A 24087-nucleotide genomic window follows, 5' to 3' on the forward strand; every position below is an offset into this window, starting at 1 on the left:
GGAGTGGGAATTCTGGGAAGCTGTGGTCAAACCAATGAAGGTTTTGGGTTTGAGACTGGCGTCCGGTGTGCCAGTGGGGTTTGGACACACCTCCGAGAATACACAGGGGTTAAAAGCAAGGCACTGCCCTGGCACTTCCTCTTTTGGACATCGTCGGCGAAGAGGTCAGATCTCTCCCCCGCCCGGCCCGCTGCTGCTGGGCGGGGGAGGGGCAGCCACGTGGTAGGCCCGGGGCCTGGACAGAGATGGGGTTGAGGGGGCTTCGGGGGGCTTCGAGGATGGAAGGGTGGAAGGTCCAGAGAGTCAGCCCTCGGGCAGCCAGCCCCCCTCTCCCCCCCCCCTCCCCCCAGGAGAGCAGCCAGCGAGAAGGGGGAGGAAGACTGCCCGGCCGGAGCGGCAGCGTGTGGGCAGCGTGCGTGGGAGTCGTTCCGGGACCGACAGACAGAGACTGAAAACTTTTAAACCCTTTCTTGCATGATTGGGGCCTTGCAAAATGCTAATCCTCCTCGAAGCTGAATAAGAAGGGAGATGAGAGATGAGATGACTTGGCCCGGAGATTGTGGAGATGATTGGATGGGGAGAGATGATTTGGAGTGGCCTTTTGGCTGGACTTTTTCTTGTAGCCATGGACTCAGTTGTTCCTGTGACACAGACTGCATTTAGGGGGAGGCAGTGCCTCAAAACCAGGAGGGTTCATTTGTGAGGACCCCCCGGCCCCAGGGGTTGGAAAAATATGGGGGGACAGTTGTCCCAAAAGCAGAGACTGTGCCTTTTTGGAGTGAGACAAGGCATCCTTGAAAGACCACCCTAAAAGCAGCTCTGATCCATGTCTCGGTGGTGAGAGCACTGAGCATGGAAGGAACATGTCACAAGCGGCAAAGGACTTTTTTTTCCCCCCCGGGCGGTGCCGAAGTGACAAGGAAGCATCCGGGATTTCAGTGTGTTTCCAGGAGAAGCCTATGGAACAAGAAGGACTCCTTTCCTCTTCATGAACTGCAGTTTGAGTATACTAACGTGTGGGGCCAAGGCTGGGCAGTTGTTTTGAGAGAATGTATTGGATTGGGAAAGTCAGGTGGTGGGGAGGAGGAAAATGGTTTTTTTTTTTGTAAGGTTTTCAATTCTTTTTCTTCTTTTTCCTTATAGTCTCTCCCTATTTCCCTGTAGTTTAAGTAATAAAGTGGTCTTTATGTTTAAGTTAGAGCCTGTTTTGCTTATTCCTGGTCACATCTCACAGCAGACACCAGGGTGAGGCATTTTCATGGGGGGCACTGGCTCTGTGCCAGGCTCAAACCATGACAATGACCAAAAACTTTAGGAAGTCTTTAGAAAACTCATATATAAATTTATGAAATTTGAAGAGAATGTGGGATCAAAGTATCAAATTGATAAAAAGAGGACAAAGACAACATAAGATAACAGTCAGTTACTTCTAAGCAATAAAAATATTTTCAGTCAGGACACTGTTACTTTGTATTGCTCTGCTTTGTTAAAATCATTTCTGATAGAGCAGCTGTAAGGATTAAAAAAAAACCCCAGACAACAAAGAAAAGTTTGAGATGAACATTTAAGAATGAAAAGACAACTAAATGCTCCTTAATAATTTCTGCATTTATTCAGACTTCTATTGACTTTTTAAGAAGTATACCCATTGGGATAAACATTCAGTGCAAGTAATTAAAACAATTATTGAGCTAGAGGAGGTTTCTTGGGAAGATTTAGGAGGCACATGACATGCTTGTGGCATGTCTGGGAGTATGCTTGCTGTACAAGAATTGAGCAGGGCACATATTCAGCTTGCATTTTTTCTTTGAATACCCAGACATATGATCTTTTACTATTTTTATGTCAAACTTATCTTAGTATTTTTTAAAGGAATAATCACAGGAATAATCATAAGATACAGAGAAACAGTCATAATCTCTCTATCAATACCAACTTTGTACTCTCCATTTTCTTCCTGAAGGTACATAAAAACAAGATGATTAAATCAAAACCATGGATTCACAGAGTTACTTGATTGTTTGATTTTATCACCAGCTGCAGAACTCAAAACACAGCCCAACTGGTTTATACCGCTTAAACAAGATTGAGGCGAATACAGATAACAATGGAAAGCTGGTCTGTAAATTCACAAAAAAATTAGGAGGAATTCATAACACTCTAAATGTATGTCAGGAAACAAACTTCTACTAGTATCATAAAAAGGTGCTTTCAAGAGAAGCAGTGCTGAAGTGCTTCTTACAGGTAAGAAGGTTAGAGAGTGAAAACAGTCAGAGAAAGAACAGTGATTAATTAGAAATAAAACCTTCACCCATAAGCCATAATAGCTGCAAAATAATTGCCTTTTTTTTCAGTTGAGCAGAATGAAGTTCCTTCAAAATCTGTGCATTGTACAAACTAGATTTCTTCCTTTTTTTTGCAAGACTGCCAATACTAACTTTTTTTTTAATTTTCTCTCCACAAAATTTCTGTAAATTTTATTCCATCGGTATCCAAAATTATCAGTATTCCCTTGAAATTGTATAACTGATAATGTTATAATTTTCTGTGGAAATCTTTGAATTTGCACTTCAATTAGAAATGTAAAAAATACCTTTTTTTCCCAAGAGAAATACTTTTTGCTTCTTTTACTTTCTAAATGAGAAGCTACTTCACATTAAATTAAATTTACTTAATAAAATTATTTATTTATTAAGAAAATTAATAAATAAAATTACTACTTCTCATTAAATAAAATTGAGAAGAAAGAATTGAGAAAGAAGTGTATTTCCAATTTTGAAAAAAATGTGCATTGTAAAGAAAATTAAAACATAAGCATGCAGAGGCAATTAAAGTGACTAATAAAAGCTTGGTATTAAGAAAACAGCTTATTAGAAGTAAAATGGGGATTTATTTTCTGCCTGCTAATTTTAATCTTTAATAATGTAGCTTTTTGAAACCAGAAGAACCAAGATCAGATAAGCAGATTTCCAAGAAAGTAGTACATGTCTGTATGGAATTTATCTGAATGAAATTGCTACCAAGCATTCTAAAAAGAATTTCTCCATGTACAATTCTTCTTGTCTTGTGCAGTGGGGACTGATCATTTAATAAAACTGAAGAAATTAATAAGAGCATAACTTACCAGTTACCACACAACAGCCTTTTTGAAAGGCATCATAGTACTTGATTTAAAATCCCTTAAATGGTGGGATTGAACGTGCAGGTACCAGCATTATTAGGTATGATCATTCTTTTATTAAAAAAAAATGTTGAAAATAAGACAAATTGATAAAAAAGAGAAAAAAATTGTTGGCGACAGTGAAATGGTGAAATATTGAACAGTGAAGTAGAGCTTCCTCTGGCCAGGAACAGCATAGCAAGTCTGCATTCTGGCTGGATTTTGAAAGTCATGTGCATCTGGAAGGTTATTAATGCAGCTGGGGTTTTTTGCTACTGAGCCACCATTCTTCTGAGAAAAAAACTTCTCCAATGCAAAAGGGCATGCAAATACCATAACACAGCAGTTACTGTTGGCTGTAACCCAACAGTCCCAGGACTTTACTTCACTGAGTTTCAATCCTTGATGAGGTTTTTTTGTCTAAATATTTCTGCTGAACACCAAATAGAAATGAGTGTTGATTTCTGGACCTTTCTCTTTTAATAGCCTATTGCTGTCAAGAACACATATCACCTTGTCATAAGATGAGTAGTAGGTGACACTTAGACATAGCTCCTTAAGGCAAATTTAAAGATCAGAGTTATGATCTCACCTGACCTTAGTCTAGAATCAAGGCCAAAGCACTGCCCTATAATAAGCAATTCTTTAAATTTAGCAGGTATCCTTGACTGAGAGAATTATTATTTTAATCTTCACCATAAAGTAAATTTTCAGCTAAAAGGTCTTTATGTGTTTTAAATGGTCTTCACCAACACACTCGAAAGTGAAATTCTTTTTTTTCAGGCTTTCACATACTGATTCTGGAAAAAAAAATCTTCAGTTTTCATTTTACTGAGTGAATTTCTTACCTTTGTCAAATGTTTTTATTTGCATATATGTGTAGTAAGTCAGAGCAATAAAGGGTTAATGCATTACTTTGTCTCAAACACCAATGACCATTCCAATGGACAAGTTAGAACAGGATGTGCTCAGAAAGGGAGACAATATGAAGGTACGACAGAACCTTTCTGGAGCCAGGTCCATGTTCAGGTCCATGATGACAGCACAAGATCCAGCATAAGCACAGAAGTGGTGTCAAGGAGCAGGCACGACCAGTTGGGGCAGGGGAGTGAGGGGATATTGAGATAACCTAAAGACCCTCAAAGCTCCCCAGCCCATTTTTGGAAAGCTCCAGAAGAGTAGACTTTGCATGCTAACTCATTTCCATGAAGAGCTAGAGATCTTTTCCTTCTTCTTCTTCCACTTTGTCATCGTTGTCATTGCCTTCTTCTTTTTTGTCTTCTTCTCCATCTTCTCCATCTTCTTCTTCTTCTCCATCATGCCAGATGTGTAGTGAGTTTTTCTTTTTTTAAACCTTTTTGACTGTTGCTGTTATTTTCCAAACGTGGATATCAGCAAATCTTGGATGCTACTTGCTGTGTAGGGGCATACAATAACAAAATTTTTCTGGCTTTATTGTGTTTTTGGCTATCTTAATTGAGCTTCTCAAAACTAGCTGGACTGTTTTCATCACATGGATCAGAAATGTAACTGAAATTAAATACAGAGAGATGCAGAATGATTGACATCACAAACTGTTTTCTCCAGGATTTAACAACAGCCCCTAATACTTTGAAATGTAAATGGTAGACCAACTTTTGCATCCAAAGATTGGTTGATCTGACAGATATTCTGAGACAGCTAAAAGTCTAGAAGAAGAATGACACATAAATTAACATATTCCATCTTCTTAGAAACCTTTTCTTCCTCTGTGTATATAAGAAAATAAAGAGTATCAGTACATAATAACCTAGAGTTTTGGGAGCAAGGACCACATTCCATTTCCTGTTGCACTGAGATGTTATTGATTCAGTTTGGCGACAGGTACCTGGGTAAGCAGAAAAAGATAAGGAAAGGATTACATCATAAGGATCAAATCCCATGGCTACCATCAGCATATGGTTTGAAGGTGATGCTAACAGCAATATGGAAACTGAACACACAGAAAAAAACCCATATTTTCAAGGAAAAAATTCAGTGCATTCTTGGCAGTATGGTCCATGGCTGGCAACAGCAACATGGTGATTTGGACGCGGGTTCTTGAAGTCCTAAGCGGCTGAATGAAGAAAATTGTGTGTCACAGAGAAAGTCTTGTTTCTTGCTTCACTAAATATCTGTTATTGGCTTTTATTGTGTGCTGACCTGGATAGACAGAGTCAGGATGATGAACAAGTTGGGAAGGCTTTGTTTTATTTTCATGTGCAGCTTATGTCTGATGTAAATCATCCTTAGTCTGTCTGATCCAGATATGCAGGAGACAGTGGCTAACTCTCCTACATGGGAGAGGATTGGGCATCATGGAATAGGTAGTGGGTAATGGAAGCAGAAAACTTGGAATCTTCCCCACAGCATATCCATAAAGTTGGTCTTTTTAGGATTATCCAGTAGAATTTTTTAAAAACATAAAAACAAAGAAAATAAATCAAGTCAACTTCTTATTGAATTCCTCCTGAAATTACAAGGATATTTACTTACTTGAGGAAAAAAAATTCTGGGCAACTAATTTTTTTTTATAAAACCTCTCTAGGATCTCAAGATTTTCAGGTTTTGCTATGTTGACACATAGTTTCTTATGCAGAAAAGTGGTAATGTTAAATTATCTTGTGCCAAATATAGTAGGATTGTGAAGAAAAAAAATGGATAGTTAAATTTTATTGCATTATCACAATATTAGTCATTTGATGTTGGTATTAACATTAATGGTAATATAAATCACCTGCTATGGAAATCTGTGCATATGTCTGGTTTGAGATACATGTTACTATTATAGCACTCTTCACTCAGTTTTATATTTACTTTTTAAGTCCGTAGCTAAACAGGGAAGATCTGGCTAATAATTTTCTTTTGCTTGCTTTCTTTTTTTCTTCCTCTACTCCCATGTTTTAATGAGAAATACTTCAAATTAACTCAGGAGATGCTAACTGTAGTGTATTTTCCTATGAGAAGGTTAATGTTAGGAGGACATTCTGTCTGGCTTAGTTAAGAAAACATCACTTGGCCTGAGAGATTAGTAATTTTCATCAGCACAGTCTAAAGAAAAGGGCTGCTGCATGTCAGTGATGGATTACTCTTCTGAAGCCAGGCAGAGTTCATTAGTTCTTGTGCCTTCAGGGCCCCGTTCCAGGTATTAGCTCTCACGTGACGCCACAAATTAGGCACACACAGTATGTCATATTGTAATGACACATTTAGTCCTTGCTGTGCACAACAGCCATGCATCTGCAGCGAGTGGCAGGACGTTTGTCAGTTTGAGGAGGTTTTGTGATGCACAGAAGGCGTCCTGTAGCAAAGTCATTTGGCTGAACTGACAGCTACTGGTGACTGTATTGCTCTAATGTATGTCTGATCCAACCAAACACAGTCTCCCATTAAGATATAAGACAGTTTTAATTTTTCATTGAACTGTTTATTAAATATACTTGACCAAATTCACTGATGATTTACCTATGCCTTTGCTGCTGCAGTTTATTTCTTTGTAGTGTGTTTTTTTTTCTTGCGGAGTGGGATTTTTTGGGGAGGTTGTTTGTTTTTCTTCTTGGATTAATTATGCTTTGTGAGAGTTCAGGTCTTCAAGAAAAACATAGACTCTTGGAGGTTTAATGGTGTGTAATATACCTGCTTTTCCTAGGCTTTTTGAGGTTTATGTACATATTTACTTTTAAGAATTGATTGTAGAGTCACTTTTAACATAACCTTTTCATAGGTTATAACAAGGCAACCTTACACATGTAATGCTATTGATCCCATTAATTCTTTAAATACAGGTTGAATACATCATCGTGTTCACTCTGTCATTATGATATAGATCTTAAATCAGTTTCTTTTTTCTCAGATATGCTAATTTTTTCCACTGTGAAGTTTTGTCTCAGTTATAGAAAAATGTAATTTCTTGTTCTTCAACTATCATGCCTTTGAGGTATGTTCATTTTTATTTATTCACATATTATAAAAAAAAAAAGTTTTAAAATAATAAAATCATATTCCAGGGCCACTTGCTTTTCAACAACAATATAATTTTAAAGAGTGCAAAAATGTGGTTGATGGAGTTAACTAATATATAAACCATTTCTTAAACCTTCAATGCAAATACATTAATTTTGAGGTGAATTGACACCTATATGAACTGAAGCAAGGAAAGTTATTTGGCTCAGAAGTATTTAATCAATTAAATTTGCTGTTGCAAAAGTCCATCAAAACCAAATACAAAAGTTATTTATGAGAACTAAGAAGAAAATATTAATGTTTTTCTCTCACTGCTTTCAACTATCTTGAAAATAACCAAAACAATTTTAAAAGACTCTTCCTAATTTATATTCCCTGCTTTCTTGGAGTAAAGTTATATTCCCATGGCTTCCTTTGATATTTTGAAAACTAAAAATATTTCCAAATGAAAAATTATATTTGATGTTCCAGGCACTGAGAAAAAAAATTTTTCGGACGATATAACATGAAGGGTAAATTTTCTAACATAAAGAGCACTGGGTTAAAATTATTGTATAGAAGCTAGTAGTAAAATAGAAAACAAATAAATAAAATGGAGAAACTATGAAAAGCTGTTATTGTAAAAGAAAATTGCATATTATGTACATAGGTTGTTATGTCATGTCTGCTAGAGTAGAAAGCATTCAGTTGCTTAAAATGTCACTTTCATAATGTTAATAATTGGTGTCTCAGTTTATTTGTTGCTTAGAAAGTCCATTATTTTTCCTGCATCCTGCTCATTATTTTGTGTAAAAGTACAATTTTCTAAAAATCCAAATAATTTCTGCACTTCAGGGACTACCCATACATCTCCAAGCAAACTGTTACCTTCAACAAATACTAAATCTTCTGTTGTGAGAGTAAAGTAACTATCCAAAGCAAATATAAATTATGCTTTCAAATTTTTTTAACAAGAAAAAGTCCTCTATGATCTGCCTAGATAATTCTTCTCATGTTCCTAGCTTTTCTCTTTAAACACTACATTTTACACAGATATTCTTGTATTAGTTTTCTTCCAGCCCCAAATCAATCAAAAACTATCAAAACTTGGAGGCATTGAGTTCCTACACTTAGCTGTCCAACTTCCATTTCTTACATTTAACTTTTCAATTTCTTTGTAAATCAACCTCTCTGAGTCTCTGGATCAAGCACTGAAAATGGATATATAAAACTGGAGTTAATGTTGTAGCTGCAACCCTTTTAATCATTCTGAAACTCAAGCCAGATGAAAACAATCCCAGCAAAGAAAACCATGCAGGAAAATTACCCAGCTACTTGATTGGATTCTTAACTCTGTTTTCAATCTCCCAACAGCTTTGATGCTGATACAATTGTAATGAAAAATAAATAAATAATATAATAATAATATCTGCAGTATCTACTTTATTTTTCCTATATTCATTGATGTAAATTTGAAATCCAAACTTGGAATATAGGAAAGAAAGAAAGAGAAAGAGAAAGAGAAAGAGAAAGAGAAAGAGAAAGAGAAAGAGAAAGAAAGAGAGAAAGAGAGAGAGAGAAAGAGAGAAAGAGAGAAAGATCAAGGTGTTTGAAGAAAAGTGCAATTTGTACCAGAAGAATGTGACAATTATTCTCTCAGATCAAACTCTTGTGGGGACAGTTAAAATCTTTAATTTTTCTCAAATATATTTGGTTTCTGCTCAGTCCTAATTAACTAAAATATGGAACTTTTTTTTTCTCTTGAAATGAAAAATGTAGGGGCTGATTAATATTCTCATTATTAGGATATTAATCCAGATGAAAATTATAATTACTTGTAATTGTATCTTATTTATGCACAACCACTGCAGTGAAAAGTTGGTCTTGCTTTAAAATCAGGAATATTCCATGATTTCTGCTGCAGCTGTTGAAATAAGAAAAATTTCTAAGATATATGTTCTACATGTAAAAAGCTATATCCCTAATCACACATTCTTGAAAATAATTTAAAGTGTCTCATTCACTCTTCCATCTGTTAATGTTCTGTGCATCACTTGTTAGCCTAGCATCTCTCAGTCCATTATCACTTGCTACCATGATAGGATTCCCACCTGCGGTTTGGGGCTGCAAATAGTCTGTCTTGTCCTGTGATGTCCCCTAGACACACCGCTGGAAAGGAAAAAGCAGTTTCAAATTTGTGTTGTTTCATCAGCAATAGCAAATCCCATGCTACATAGTAAACCATTCTCTAGTTGAATAACTTTGTTTCTGAAATAGTGGCATTTAGTTTAGTGTTTAGTTCCCGATTTAGCAGATGTCTGAAATTTACAGCTGCTGGAATTGCCTTGTCAGTGGGAAAAGGCAGAAACTCTTACAGACAATCTAAAGTTAAGAGTAGGGGCTTCATTAAAGAACTGTCTGGGATCCTTGATTCCACAGAATCAGAGGTTTCCTTCAGATATTTGCTTTTCAAATTGTGCTAGGCTGAAGCTAACAGAAACAAAAGATGATCTTCAACAGTTATGAGTGCTGAGCAAGACTTAAGAACCTGATGTTTGTAGGGAGGTACTCAATGGCACATTTAATCTTACACCCTTTTGAACCTTTTGATATTTAGTAAAGTTTAAATATCACCAGAACAAGCATTTTGGTAAGTACTATCCTTTCCCTTCTTAAAAGTGACAAGAGATAAACTAGTGGCAAAAAGATTTTTTTTCACATTTTCTTTTAATGGTTGCTTCTGTGTCATTGTCAACTTAGAGAAGAATCTAGGTTTCCATGTTCAGCACACAAATTCATGATCATTTCAAAAAAATTCAGGCACTTCCTTCATATTCTAAAAGCCAGTCCTCTTTTTCTTTTAAAAATGAAGTATATATTTAAGATAGCACTTCATATTATTGTAGTAGCAGTATTTTCAAGTGATGAAAAACATTTTTTATCTTGCACAGAATAGGAATATTTTCTCCTATATAAACCACTGTAATCATAGTGATACTATGGTGACTAAGCTACAGCAGTATTTCTGTAAGATGGGATTTCCAGAGAATTTTCCTTCATGCCAAGTTTTATGAGGTGTAGAAGATGGCAGAGGTATCACACACTGAACATCACCACACTAAAGTATTTTCACAAATATATATGTATATATATGTATGTATAAAAGAAAACCAACATAAGAATAAGAGCAGACTATGAATTTTCACCAAAGAAACTAAAATATGTATTGCTCTAGGGAAAATATCCATGTCCTTTGTCCTTAACAGAATAATACAGAATGAAAATATGTGAAGGTCCACACATATTTTTTCCATAGTGCCTTTTTTCTCTAATGTTGTAAACATGAGGACAGCTAGCTCACCCCTTACAATAAAATAGGGTATGACTCCCCCTACTTTTCTTCTGAGAAAAATAGCAGGAAATATTCTGATGGCTTTTTGTCATTTCAGTGTTCCCCTTTGACTGAGGAAAAAATCCCACAGACAAGGAAAACTTCTAGACGAGTATTGTTTCAATGGATAAGCACAGCACTCCACAAATGTGAGGTCTGGGACACTGTATTATCTGTTGTTACTGTTTTGAGATGGTTAAAAATTATATTATTTTTTCAGTTCTGACATTGTGTTAAAGAAATATCCTAAGGAATACCTGTGGATTTCTTTGTTTAAAGCCATTAATAGTTATGAGGATTTTTACTTTTACGGTTAAAAAAAAAGGAGGTTACTTTTCACTACTACTACTTTCTTGTCCTTTCTTTTGATTTTCCTGGGGAGCATTAAAAAAGAAAAATAAAGATCTGACATAGGCATTTTTAAAAATAATATTCTATAATAAAAACATCATCATCATCACATAATATTCATTATTACTAGAATCATAATTATTACTACTATTGATGAGAAGAAAAAGGTTATAATTTCCTACCTGCTTATCCCACTATATATCAATCTTTTTCTTTTTAAAACAAAAATATTAACCTCTTGGTATTTGTATTCAGAGCACACATACTCCCAAGTGACTATAAAGCCATCGTTAGCTGTATGATTTAAAATATAATAACAGGAAAACACTGGAACTCAGAGTGTTTTGTGCATGTGTTACAGAGAAGCAAATGACATTGGATATAGCCCTCATAGTATCATCCTCACAATAATGGAATTGACTGATTGCTTATTGTCATGCCCTCGACTGCACATAGAATGTAATTATCTACACAAAGCTTCTGGGATTTGAAGGTGCAAGCAGAATAAACAATATTTTTCCATATGAACAAACCATAGAACTGGCTGGCAAAAAGTTTTAGCACCCAGGCTTAACATCCACTTTCTAAAATAAATGAGGCCAAATAATTACACCTTGCTCTCTTACCTAAATAACAGGATAAGAGGCAAGGAAAAGTTTCTGTAACAAATCCCACCAGATGTCTGCTGGCAATGTATTGCCAGCAGAGAGGAAATTGTCTAGGAGTTTCTTGAAATATGTGGACAATAACTTCATGACATAACAGGTGAAGAAGCCCACTAGGTAAAATTCCTTTCTGTTTGTGATCAGAGAAGAGCTGATGGGTGATATGAATGGTTGGAAGCCATTTTGGGCACAGCAACCATGAAATTATAGTTTTTGATTCTTGTAGCAGCAAGCAGGGACATCAGCAGAACTGTTGCTTTGGGCTCCCTGAGGGCAGACCTTGGACAGGCTCATTGAGAGAGTCCCTTGGGAGGCAGTTCTGAAAGGAAAAGGAGAATGGAATGGCTGGATGTGCCTTAAAGAGGAAAACTTAGTTACTGGGACAGAACATCCTCATATGCCTGAAGACAAGCCAGTGGAGAAGACGAGGAGCCTGGCTAAACAGAGCTAGGGTTGGAACACTCTATTTTAGGCTTTTGCACAGATTATTTTGACGTTTTCTCTACCATGGTAAAATATAATTCAAATATACAGTCTAAAAATGGTTTAGATACAATCTTCAAAATCAAATATGATGATGAGTCTTGGAGAAATCTGTAAATAGTGAAAATACACTTTCAAGGTGCATCTTAAAATCCTCAAATATTGTGATATTCTGAATACTCTTTGAGAGAGCCAACCATGGCCTTCTTTTAGTATTCTACAATAACTTTTGCTTTTGCTGAGAGATGACTTTTGGATCATATCTGAGCAACTTGAATCCCAAGACATTTGTTAAACCATCAATTTTTTACTGCTTTTAATAAGATATCCCAAGTAATCAGTACCACAATATAATAGGTATATAGTCACTGCCATGTACACAGTGTGGCTGAGATGGTTTGCTCAGTTCCATAAGTTTTGAAAACCATTTTAAAAGCAAATTCAATTAAAAATAATTGCATCGCACAGACATAGCAAAAATATTTATTTCCGCCAATAATCATCACAGAGTTATAGAACAGTTTGGGCGGGAGTAGACCCTAAAAATCACTTAGTTCCAGTGCCCTGCCAGACACTGGAACTGGAACCTTCCATTAGACCACATTGCTCAGTGCCCCATCTATTCTGGCCTTCAACGTTTCCAGGGATGGGGCATCCACAACTTTTCTGGGCAACTTTTTTCAGTGTTTCGTCACCCTTGCAGAAGATAATTCCTAATATCTAATCTAAATTTACTCTTTTAGTTTGAAGACATTTCTCCTTGTTCTGTCACTGTGCTCTTATAAAAAGTCTCTCTCCACCTCTCTGTAGCCCCCTTTATGTACTGGAAAACTCCTCTAAGCTCTTCTGGAGCCTTCTCACCTCCAGACTGAACAACCCTATCTCTATCAGCCTGTGTGTTGTAGGAGCAGTGCTCCAGCCCTCTGACCATCTTTGTGGCCCTCATGTGGACTCACTCCAATAGGTATGTGTCCTACATAAGCTGGGACGCCAGGGCTGGATGCAGCATTCCAGGTGGGGTCTCATGAGGACAGCAAAGAGGGGCAGAATCGTCCCCCTGAACCTGCTGCTCACGCTGCTTTTGATGCAGCCCAAGACACAGCTGGCTTTCTGGGCTGCAAGAATGCACTACTAATCTCCATGCAAAGGAAAAAAAAAGGCTTCCTCCCTTTGGTTTTTTTTTTTTTTTTAATGCTTAAAAAAAAAAGCGTTTTGTAAAATGTCCTAAAGATACAAAAATTGAGGAGGCTAATGACAAAGAAAAAGAAACTCTGTGAGGGAGATTATATGAAACAATCAATGTAACAAAAATAGTGATAATTTTAATGTTGTATCTTGTGAAAGAGTAATTTCTTTTTAAAAACCATGTTCAATTATTGAGGTAGAGATCTCAAAAGGGTCAAGGAACAGAAGCCTATTTTCTGTTGAAAGGCAACAGGTTCACTAACTCATTTTTGTGAATTCAAAAATCTACACTTCTGGGAGTATTGGGTCAAAACCAATTAACTTGTAAAAACTCTGTAGAAACTAAGTTAAATAAGTGTGGATGAAAGATCACAAGTATAATCCCCTTAATAAATTACAGCAGCTAATAACTAACCTTTCTGAATTTGAAGAGCTGTATTTTCTAAAAAGCATTGAAATCCATCCTGCGTGGATCATTAATCCAGAAATAAGGTAGGCAAACATGACAGTAGCAAGAGCTGTATCCTAAAGCAATTTTCATTTCAGATAGGTAAATGAAGGGAAGAACAGGAGGAAAAGGAACATAAAAGGGATGAACTTCAACATTACCTCTATACAATTTCCCAAACACTAGATGGAAATTTAAGCAGTTATCTACATTTCATTTTTAAGCATATTTGCACACCCCGATTTAGCTCTGAGGCCAAAGCAATGGTTCCTTTGACATGAGGCAGTCAATGTGAAGGACCTTGTCTTTGGAAGATGTGACTAAGAACCCAGTGAAAGAGAAAGAAAACCAAGAAGGATTGTTATGGGTGGCCATACAGGACATTCCTCAATGAAGAAAACCAGCCACCAATTTACGTGTCATGGAAACATCTCTTGTCTAAGATTAACCCAAACTTCTGACTAGCACTTTATGCAGGAATTAAATAAATAAAAACAATTTCCACTGTAATATTCAGAAACTCAGGCGTTTCTGAATCATCTTGATAGTCAGTTGTTAGCTAAATGAAAAATAAAAGGACTTTTTTACATTGGCCCAAACTTCTGACATCTGAGGAGTCATCTGCCATGGATTGTAACAATTACTGATGTCAAAGGACCAAAATTCAAATCATCATTTAATGTTGTTTGACATGAAAGAAAACATAATTGAATTCTAAACAAGTAATGTCACATTCTGTGAAATGATTGCCACCTGGATGACAGCAATAACCCCCCAAAGAGTTGCTGCATTTCACACAGAAAAAAAGAGATGGAAAACAAATTAAATGTATTTTTGTTTAAATATTGCATTAAAAGAACTCAAAACAACAATTCACCAAAACATCCTTCCTTCCTTCCTTCTTCCTTCCTTCCTTCCTTCCTTCCTTCCTTCCTTCCTTCCTTCCTTCCTTCCTTCCTTCCTTCCTTCCTTCTTCCTTCCTTCCTTCCTTCCTTCCTTCCTTCCTTCCTTCCTTCCTTCCTTCCTTCCTTCCTTCCTTCCTTCCTTCTTCCTTCCTTCCTTCCTTCCTTCCTTCCTTCCTTCCTTCTTCCGCCACTTCTTCCTTCCTTCCGCCACTTCCTTCCTTCCTTCCTCCTTCCTTCCTTCCTTCTTCCTTCCTTCCTTCCTTCCTTCCTTCCTTCCTTCCGCCACTTCCTTCCGCCACTTCCTTCCGCCACTTCCTTCGCCACTTCCTTCGCCACTTCCTTCCGCCACTTCTTCCTTCCTTCCGCCACTTCCTTCCTTCCTTCCTTCCGCCACTTCCTTCCTTCCTTCCTTCCTTCCTTCCTTCCGCCACTTCCTTCCTCCTTCCGCCACTTCCTTCCGCACTTCCTTCCTTCCTTCCGCCACTTCCTTCCTTCCTTCGCCACTTCCTTCCTTCCTTCCTTCCTCCTCCTCCCTCCCTCCCTCCCTTCCGCCACTTCCTTCCTTCCACCACTTCCTTCCTTCCGCCACTTCCTTCCGCCACTTCCTTCTGCCACTTCCTTCTCTTTCCTGTTTTTCTTCTTCTTTCAAGAAAAAAAAAAGTCTCAAAACCAGACAATTAAACATCTATTCTTACTACCAATTTCCATGTTTAGTTAAACCTTGCTCCTTCCATATCTCTCCTTGATATTGTTTTGATTATCATAGACAAGAAGGGATTAATCAGGGTCAATGTGATGGAATAATTTAGAAGGTTATGCTTACATTTTTAGACAGATTCTGTTATAACAGCTTGCATGACAGGTTATCTTAAAACCAGAAATTTTTGTGTCATCAGCATGACTTTTTGACCATTGTAATTCTGTATCAGGATTTCAGCTCAACACATCTTAGTGATGACTTCAATTAAAATTATTATGCCCTCATTATTTTTCGAACAAAACGGTCAGGCATGGTTTCAGTTGTTTTATGACTGAATTCACATAAGAATTTTGCTTGATCTGAAAACTACTATCTATTAAAAAAAAGGATTTTGAACCAAAGGTCATGCATTTAAATGAAGCATCTTTTTTCAGGACATAAAAATATTATGGCTGTGATCCCAGAAAGAATCTGGAAAACACATAAATTCACATGCACTCCAACTGACTGTAGGAATAAAGAAGTCAAATGCCAAATACAAGTTTTGTACCCTGTATCTTCTGAAATGCACAATCCAGAAGACAATTTGAAGAGCAATATTGTGAAGTATGGATTCATGCTGCATTGCATAAGAAGGAAATGTACCTTTTTATAGCAGTGTTTTGTGGTTTCCCCAGAAAAAGAGAAAATATGATGGTCTAATTTCCTCTCTCTTGAGTTCTGTCAGGTAAGCAATAGCATAAAATTCCATTTTTGGGGGACTTATCTACTTATCAAATTATACATATAAAAAAATAATTTATAATTTGCTTAGTAAAACAAGTAAGCAGAAACAAAGCAAAAAACCCACAAACTATGCCACTTTCATGACATTTTTAAAACAAAGACTGCAAGTGGTTGGGACACATTTAACAAATTATTCAGGCTTATAGATAAGTCTTTCTCAGCCTAGAAAACTCACATATTGATCCACGCAGAGTACCCAGTATTTTGTGTACATCCTACCCCAAATTACGCTCTGGTGCTGGGTTCAAGCCTGCCTAGGAGTCTGACAAAGTCATGTACTATGCTCCAGGATGAAGCAATGTGGACTAATTCTGAAGCATCAATATCCACATTGACTAATATCAGGGAGATATTTTTGTCCTGTATTGAATCCAGATGCTTTCCTAAACCAAGAAAATATTAAGATGAATCTATTAGGGAATACTGACTTATTAATGTCATAAGAAACCTCCACAGGTAAGCAAAGAAAATAATATGATCTTGAATACTGTAGTCATCTTCCTAGACTTAGGCACAACTATTCACTTGCATAAAATTAATCACATTTATAAATGACTTCTGAATTTAACATAGAAAGGATCATACTCTTTCTAAACAAATTATTGAATATGCCATGGAATGTATAACTCAAAGAAGAGCCTCTTCTTTGCATTTCTTACTTTCCTGTCTTGAAATATCTATGTTCTCAGATTTTAATAATTTCTCTTTGACTATTTGCTTAGGATTTATTTCTTTAGAAGTGAATTTTTTATATGTACATCCCAACATATTTTACTCAAAATCCCAGTGTGATATGCAAAGAGACTGTCTCCTATGTCAAATTCTCTGTAAATCAAAAGCCAAATGTACATTTATATGGAAATGATTTATGCAAAGCAGCTATTTGATCCATAATAATAGTCACATGAGAAAGAAACAATGGAGAAAGAGGCCTGAGAACACATGGCAGAAACACAAATGTAATTACAATCAGCTCTTATTTGTCAGACTTAGAAACACAAAATGGGCATTTACTAAAATAATCATAAAGCAACATGTCCCAGGGTTTCACTCCATTTTATCCCATTTGTTTCTAAGGAACATGTAGATATGAAGAAAAAACTAATTTAAACCCAGAAAAAAAAAAGTGAAAAAATGTGTAAAATATAATTCATGTATTTGAAACATTCAATGGCTGACCCAGTCAGATTTATTTAAAGAAAAACACAACCTCCTGCATATCCAATTAATGGTTGCCATGGCAAATAAGAGTTCCCACAGCACTGTCTTACTGCAATATGCATGACAATTGCAAGTATATCACTCAGAAATTTCCATAATGATATTAGCTGATCTATCCAGCATCAGGCAATTAATTTTGTAAAGCATCAGGTGTTCAATATTTATTCTCATAAAAATTAAATGCAAACATTCACATATCATATGGAAATGGATTCCTTTATAATCACTGCCATGCCTTCTCTCATTAAATATTTTTCTTGAAATTTAGATTAGGATAGGAGACAGATTTTTGTTAACTTTTCTGTATGAAATGGCCATGGTCAGTACAATATTGCAATCTTTGAATAAGAGCTAGTTTTGAAATGAGTTCAGATAAAGAATACATTTTGTAAAAAATGTTTTGTCAATGAGTCTATACTGGCTTGTAAATATGTTTCTTGGTGAAATACAAGTTCATTCTGTTTTTGTAAAGATTTTCTTGGATGATAAGGGCTGGATGAGACAGATCAGCAGTTAGCATCGCCAGATTTGTAAGGCCATCCTAGCACTGCCAGATTTTGTAAGAAATGAGCAGAAAGAGTTTGTTGTTCCCTAAAACTATGTGTTTATAAGGAATACATGAAACAGAAAAGTAAGGATGAGCCTAAATTTCCTCTGCTTTGAATATGACTATCTTTAAACTGTTGTGACCCAGTGCTCAGAGTTTCCCTTTCAGAAATTTTGTAATGGTTTTGTATTCAGCAATTCATTGTGGTGTTTGATATAATTGCCATCTGACTGACTGTGCAGTCCAGCCTGGAGAGATTACTGCCTCCAGGACATTGCTCTCTTCCCCAGGCTATAAACTCATCTTTCAGTGGGACTCATTTCTATCCCTGTGAAGGTGAGTTTTGTGCTGAAATAAATGAGGGAAGTAATCGACATGAAAGAGATAAAAAAAAAAAAAAAAAAAAAAAAGCAGTCAAGAAACCTTCTGGTTCAGAGAAATTGGGACAAAGGTGTTCTAGGTTACGTCCTTAGAAGGGTTTCTGGATTTCTACATAGCCACAGGTTAATCTCTAAGTAATTCTGAGAGAAAGTACTGAATATTTAGGCATTTTTTTCTCTTTGAAGAGAGGAGCCTTTCTATAACATTATGTTTAATGCTTAACAGATATAGAGCTTAATGTTTAACAGATATAACATAGTGATGCTCCTTCAACCTAATCTTTTAGTAAAAATGCCTCTTTGCAAAAAGCAATCATCTTTGAATCTTCAGTCTCCAACAGGTGAATAAGGAATTTAATTATGGGGGAAAAAGTAGAGTGGTGTTGGTAAAGAGTTCAGCATAGTAATGAATTCTTGCCGAAGGACCAATAATGAAACTGAAGGACAGGTAAAGCCCGAGTTGACCAAATTATTATTATTAAGAGCACTGCTGGTAGCAATACCAATCCTGTTATTTTGGAAGTTTGCTTTTGACAAATTTCAAGAAAGAGATGTGTGTAGCAAAAAATCATGTGGTCTTTGAAAGCAAACTTCAGAGCTCCTCATTTTTACTCCTTTGAGAATGCATTTTTTTATGTCTAGTTTCTGGTTTGTGTTGATTGTTTGCTTTTTTTTACCTCGTGTGTTGTTTTTGTTGTTGTTTGGGTTTCTTTGGTTTTTTCCCCCATATCTTTGGTAGACAGTTTGAAGTGTAGTTTTCCATGAAAAAAATATGTCCAGAATCTTTTTGGTCTTTTTGGGGTATTTAAGGTCACCCTATGAAAATTAAGACAGAAAGTTTGAAACAATTTCCTTTGGTATGAAATTATTATTAATAGTATAAAAAATTCTCCAAATAATCATGATCTCTTTGAAGGGAACAAACAAAGAGTTAATTAAAGACAGAAAATGCAGTTTGATTTCCAGGTAGCTTTTGACTATATTTGGCATCTGTAAAAAAAACAAGTCAAAGAGCAAAATTAAGGTTCATTGCACATATTCAGATTCATAGAATTAACCCCCACACTACCCAAGTCTGAAGGTGGCTGTAGGCAGCAGAAGCAGATGGAAAATCTGGAGTCCTTCTTAGCATTTTTTACACAGAATTTTGCAGTGCTTTTAATTTTAGTCTTTTGACACATACTGTAACCAATACCTCCATTTAGAATTCAGCAGTTGGATGGATCATATTATTTTTTAAATGAATGAAACTATTTTTGCTTGCAAAAACTTCTACCACACCAGCTGTTGCTGTTATCACTGCTGCTGTTATCATCATCATCACCAACATCATCATCATTATCAGCATAACTATAATTACTTATAGAAAGGTAAATCAAGGAGGTGCAACAGTGGAAATACAAAGTACAAGGACATAGAGTTTTCCTTTGTCTGTGAATCTTAACAGTATTACCTTATTGCAGTTTGCATTGTGGCAAGTTTACTGCAGCAGATTATTTACTGTCTTTTGATTAGATTTGTCAGAATTAATGGTGATTTCTTCTTTTTCTTTTATGAAAGGTGTAAATAAAATAAATTTTATTACTTCTTGACATTTTATACATAAATTAGAAAATCAGTTCTGATTATATGATAAGTAGTCTAATTGACTTTGCTTCTTTTATTAAAAAGGGAACACCCACAACTCAGCAGATCCTCCTACTATTTCCATCTAATTTATCTAGATAAATGCATATTATAAGCCAATAATATAAATAGAAAGAGACACTGAATATTAATTAGGTACCTCTGAATTAATAATATGTTCAGATGTCCATTAGAGTTCAGGTATCAATATAATATGACTGAATTACACTGGCTTGGGGTGAAACTATAGAAAGGGAAAGGAAGGGAAAAATGTAGTCAGTACTATTTTATGTTGTTTACCTCACATTCAATAACCCTATGCATATAATCAGCTGTCCATTTATAGCTGGGTGATGTGAGAATAGCTGCAAAACAAAAACACATTAAGATTCGCTTCTCTGAAGTCTAAGCTTTAAATGTCACTGCAAATGTGAATTTAATAGCACTTAAAGTCTGACTCCCTTATTCTTAATATCTCCAAAGGTAACATAAACATGAACAAGAGTTTTTGCCACTGAAAAGGAAAGAACACAAGTTATAAGTATCTTGGATTACTTCAAATATCCCTTCCATTTCATTAACTTAAATTTTAAGTTAAAATTAAATTTAAAAAATCTAACTTAATATTCAACTAATATTTCATAAACACAATGGCCATAGTAGTGTCCAGTCCAACCATGCAAACAGTATGGAAGTTCACACATTTTTTTCTAGAGACAGGACTAAATTTCTCTTTTATGACACATCAAGATTTAGTGTGCAGTCTTTCATAAATCTGAAGGCCTGATCACATGTTTACACCCACATTATTTAGACCTCAGGGAAAAGAAGGTTATAAAGAGGTATTCTATATTCTAACACTTTAATCTTCCCAGATTCAGATAGCTGAGACAACTATTTAGAGTAAATTGTTTTGAGCCTAGAACAATTGATAGCTTTCTTCATGATCTCCTGGAGCAAGAATTATCTTGAAGACAAATTTTTTTCATGATAAGTGGAGGTATTCTCAAGTACAAACATCCCTCATTACTCTCATTAGGCTTCTCTTCATGTCATAATTTTAAGACCAAATACTTTCCTTACCTAGCACTCTGCAGTTCTATAAAGTGAAAAATGAATGTAAAATTTAAAAGTTGTTTCCTCTTACATTTCCCTTAATAGAAGGCTGAACTTAAAAAGCTTTAATATTACAATAAACCATTAGCATTTCACTTCATTTAAAATGTAAAGGTAATTTCTGTGGGAATTTCACAATAACCACTGACAGCTATAAATATGCAGAAATGTTGCCAAAATTATTCCAAAGAACATTAATTAGAAACTGAATAGCTTTTAATCTGGTGAAGTCTTTGTTTCTACAGATTGACAAAGTTGCTGTTTGAATGTTAAATAGTACAATTCCTGATTATGAATATACACATCTCATCTTTGGGAAACAGAAAATATTTCTGAATACCAAGATTTTTATTCAGTAATTTCTTTAATATAAATTTAACACATAAAGTTTCAAAGGCTGAGGAGTTTGAATTATATGTTTACACATCTTGTCCAAAAGAGATTAATTTATGTAAGCAACCATTGTTAAATATTTTAATGTTGGCCCTTGTTTTCCAGAAATTATAGATAACAAATTACCTAGTACTCTTGTGCTTTTTTCTCACTTGCCTATAAAGAAACAGCACTAAAAGCTGTCTTAAGTCTGTTCACAAAAGGATGTTGAATACAGTGCAAGAGTAGGTATGGATCATCAGCCATTGTAGTATGAAAGTAGCAAACTAGAACTGTCTGTTACTGTAATAATAAAGTAATAATTGAAAAATGCTCAAGGTTTCCCTCATTGACTGGAAGTCCTTCTTCTATTTTTTTTAAAATCTATTAATATTCTTTAGAGCTTTTCCCACCATCAAAAATTAAAATAAACCATTATTTATGGCATGGTTTCTCCCCCATGGGAAGGGGAGAAAATGTGCAAGCAACTCCTGGACATAGTGATGTATTTTTTTCTTTTTCATTTGAGCCTTTACAGGCCATTCCTTAAAATCAAATTTAGCAACATGAGTTAATAGCTTGCTACTATGAGGAATGTCTTCTACATCACTACAGTGCTATTTGTCTGGGCTACAGAGAACTGTTCTGAGGATCCCTTTTTTATTCTGTTAATGTGCAGTAAAGAACCATTTAAATATGAATTAAAAATAAAGCTAGTAAATCTACTGCAAAGAATCAAAAGGTTTCCTTTAAAAATTAACAAACCGAAATTGATAGGAAGGTGACTGGCATGAGTGGATCATGCATCTATTATCATCTGGATAATGCTCCAAATGGGTCCACAAATTGATTTGCCAGCAACGACTTCCCAAAGTAATCTGATGGAATTCAAAGAGGGAAAAATTAAAATGAATGAAGGAAGAAGTGAACTATCTGTGTTTAATCTTCAGTTTCATCAGAAATCGATTAACTAGCTGACTTTGGGTCCAAAAGAATTAATTATGCTCAGTCTCCAGTATAATTAACAACACTATGGCCATGTCCCAAAATATTCATTAAACAGTCAGGAACAATATGAAATTCAAATTAAAATTGGAAAAGAGATTAAATAGAAGTAGTCATCTCTAAAAAGAATCATACTACATCTGAGATGAAATCATTTAAGCAATACAAAATATGGAAATACATTTTGTGTTACATTTGATTATCATTAATTCCAGCACTGCAAGCTGGCAGCTATTTTAGGCTCATTACAAAGACTAAAATGGGCTGGAATTTTAATAGAAATCAATCCTCATTGGAATAATGGGAATATGATTCAAACTTACAGGAAGTTAAGTTCTAAAATTCAAGTTTTCTTTTTAATTCTAACTTCAACTGAGAAAATTTGCATTCTAATGTACTTATACCATTAATGTGAAACACTAAGGGATATGCACATAGAAGGGAATGCAAGGGGAGAGAAGAGAGAGGAGAAAATATGGAGCTTAAATATATGTTTTGAAATCTCTATTTTTCAAATTTCCCAAACTTAGTGTCAGTAGCCTATGGATCTGAATAATGCTTCCATGTGCAATATGGAATTTACTTTCAGTTTTCTACATGAGATTTTTCACCCCCCGTAATTTTATGTTGCTATATTTGGTACATTATTCTTCAAAAGTTTAATACTTTTTAGTCAGTAAAAGCCATGTACTTTTTACTTGGGGGTCTTTTCTTTTTAAATTCAAGTATTACAAATCCTCTCATTTTAACAATTTCTGTAGAAAGTAATTGCAGCACAGCAAAGGTAGCTTCATTTAAAGTAAGTCATCTTGGGCAGGGGTTTTACACAAAAGGTTCTATAGGGGAAAATATTCATGAGCAAATCAGAAACCAAAAATTCTCATAAGCTTGTCATTACTTACCAAAATGAAATCTTCTATTAGTTTATAATTTTATTTTTAGGGGTTTTTTATCAAAGGCACAGAAAACATCTGGTTTTAATTATTGATTTCTTATGCAGATCTCATTTTTTCTTAAGACTGACACATTTACTAAGGTTGTTTAATAAGACTGTATCAAGAAATTTGCATTTATAATAAAAATCTGTTGGATTATTTAATAGTTTGGTCTAATGTCAGCATTCTGCATGTCAACTTTTCTCTTCTTCAGTCCTCTAGCTGGCTTGACTAATGACTAATAGACTGACAGAATTTTGACATTGCACACAACTTGATCTTTGTTTCTGTGGTGTTGATGCTGGCTGGACACCATATGCTCCATCACTCCCCTCTTCAGCTGGACAGGGAGAGAAAATATAATGAAAGGCTCATGGGTGAACATCAGCATAAGGAAAGAATCGTCTGCAATCACAGATAAAACAGACTTGACTTGAGGAAAAACAATTTAATATATTAGAAATCAAGTGCATGTAGGAAGAGAAAAAGAACTGAATTTTAAATAAACACCTTCCCCCATGCTTCCCTTTTTCCCAGGCTGAATTCTTAACCTTCTCCTTTATAACAGTGCAGGGGATGGGGAATGGGGGCTGCAGTCACATTGATTCTGCTGCTCCTTCCTCCTCAGTGGGAGTACTCATCGCAATCTTCCCTGCCCCAGCATGCAGTCCCTCCCATGAAAGACAATCCTTCAGCAACTCTTCCAGTACAAGTCCTTCCCATGGGATGCAGTTTTTGTCAGGCTTCTTCAGCATGGTCCCTTTCAAGGAATGCAGTCTTTCAGGAACCAAGCGCTCCCTCTAACAGGGCATTTCAACCAACTGGATGTCTGCTGGAAAAACAATACAGCT

Source organism: Zonotrichia leucophrys, chromosome 2, assembly GCF_028769735.1.
Source record: "Zonotrichia leucophrys gambelii isolate GWCS_2022_RI chromosome 2, RI_Zleu_2.0, whole genome shotgun sequence".
Taxonomy (NCBI): Eukaryota; Metazoa; Chordata; class Aves; order Passeriformes; family Passerellidae; genus Zonotrichia; species Zonotrichia leucophrys.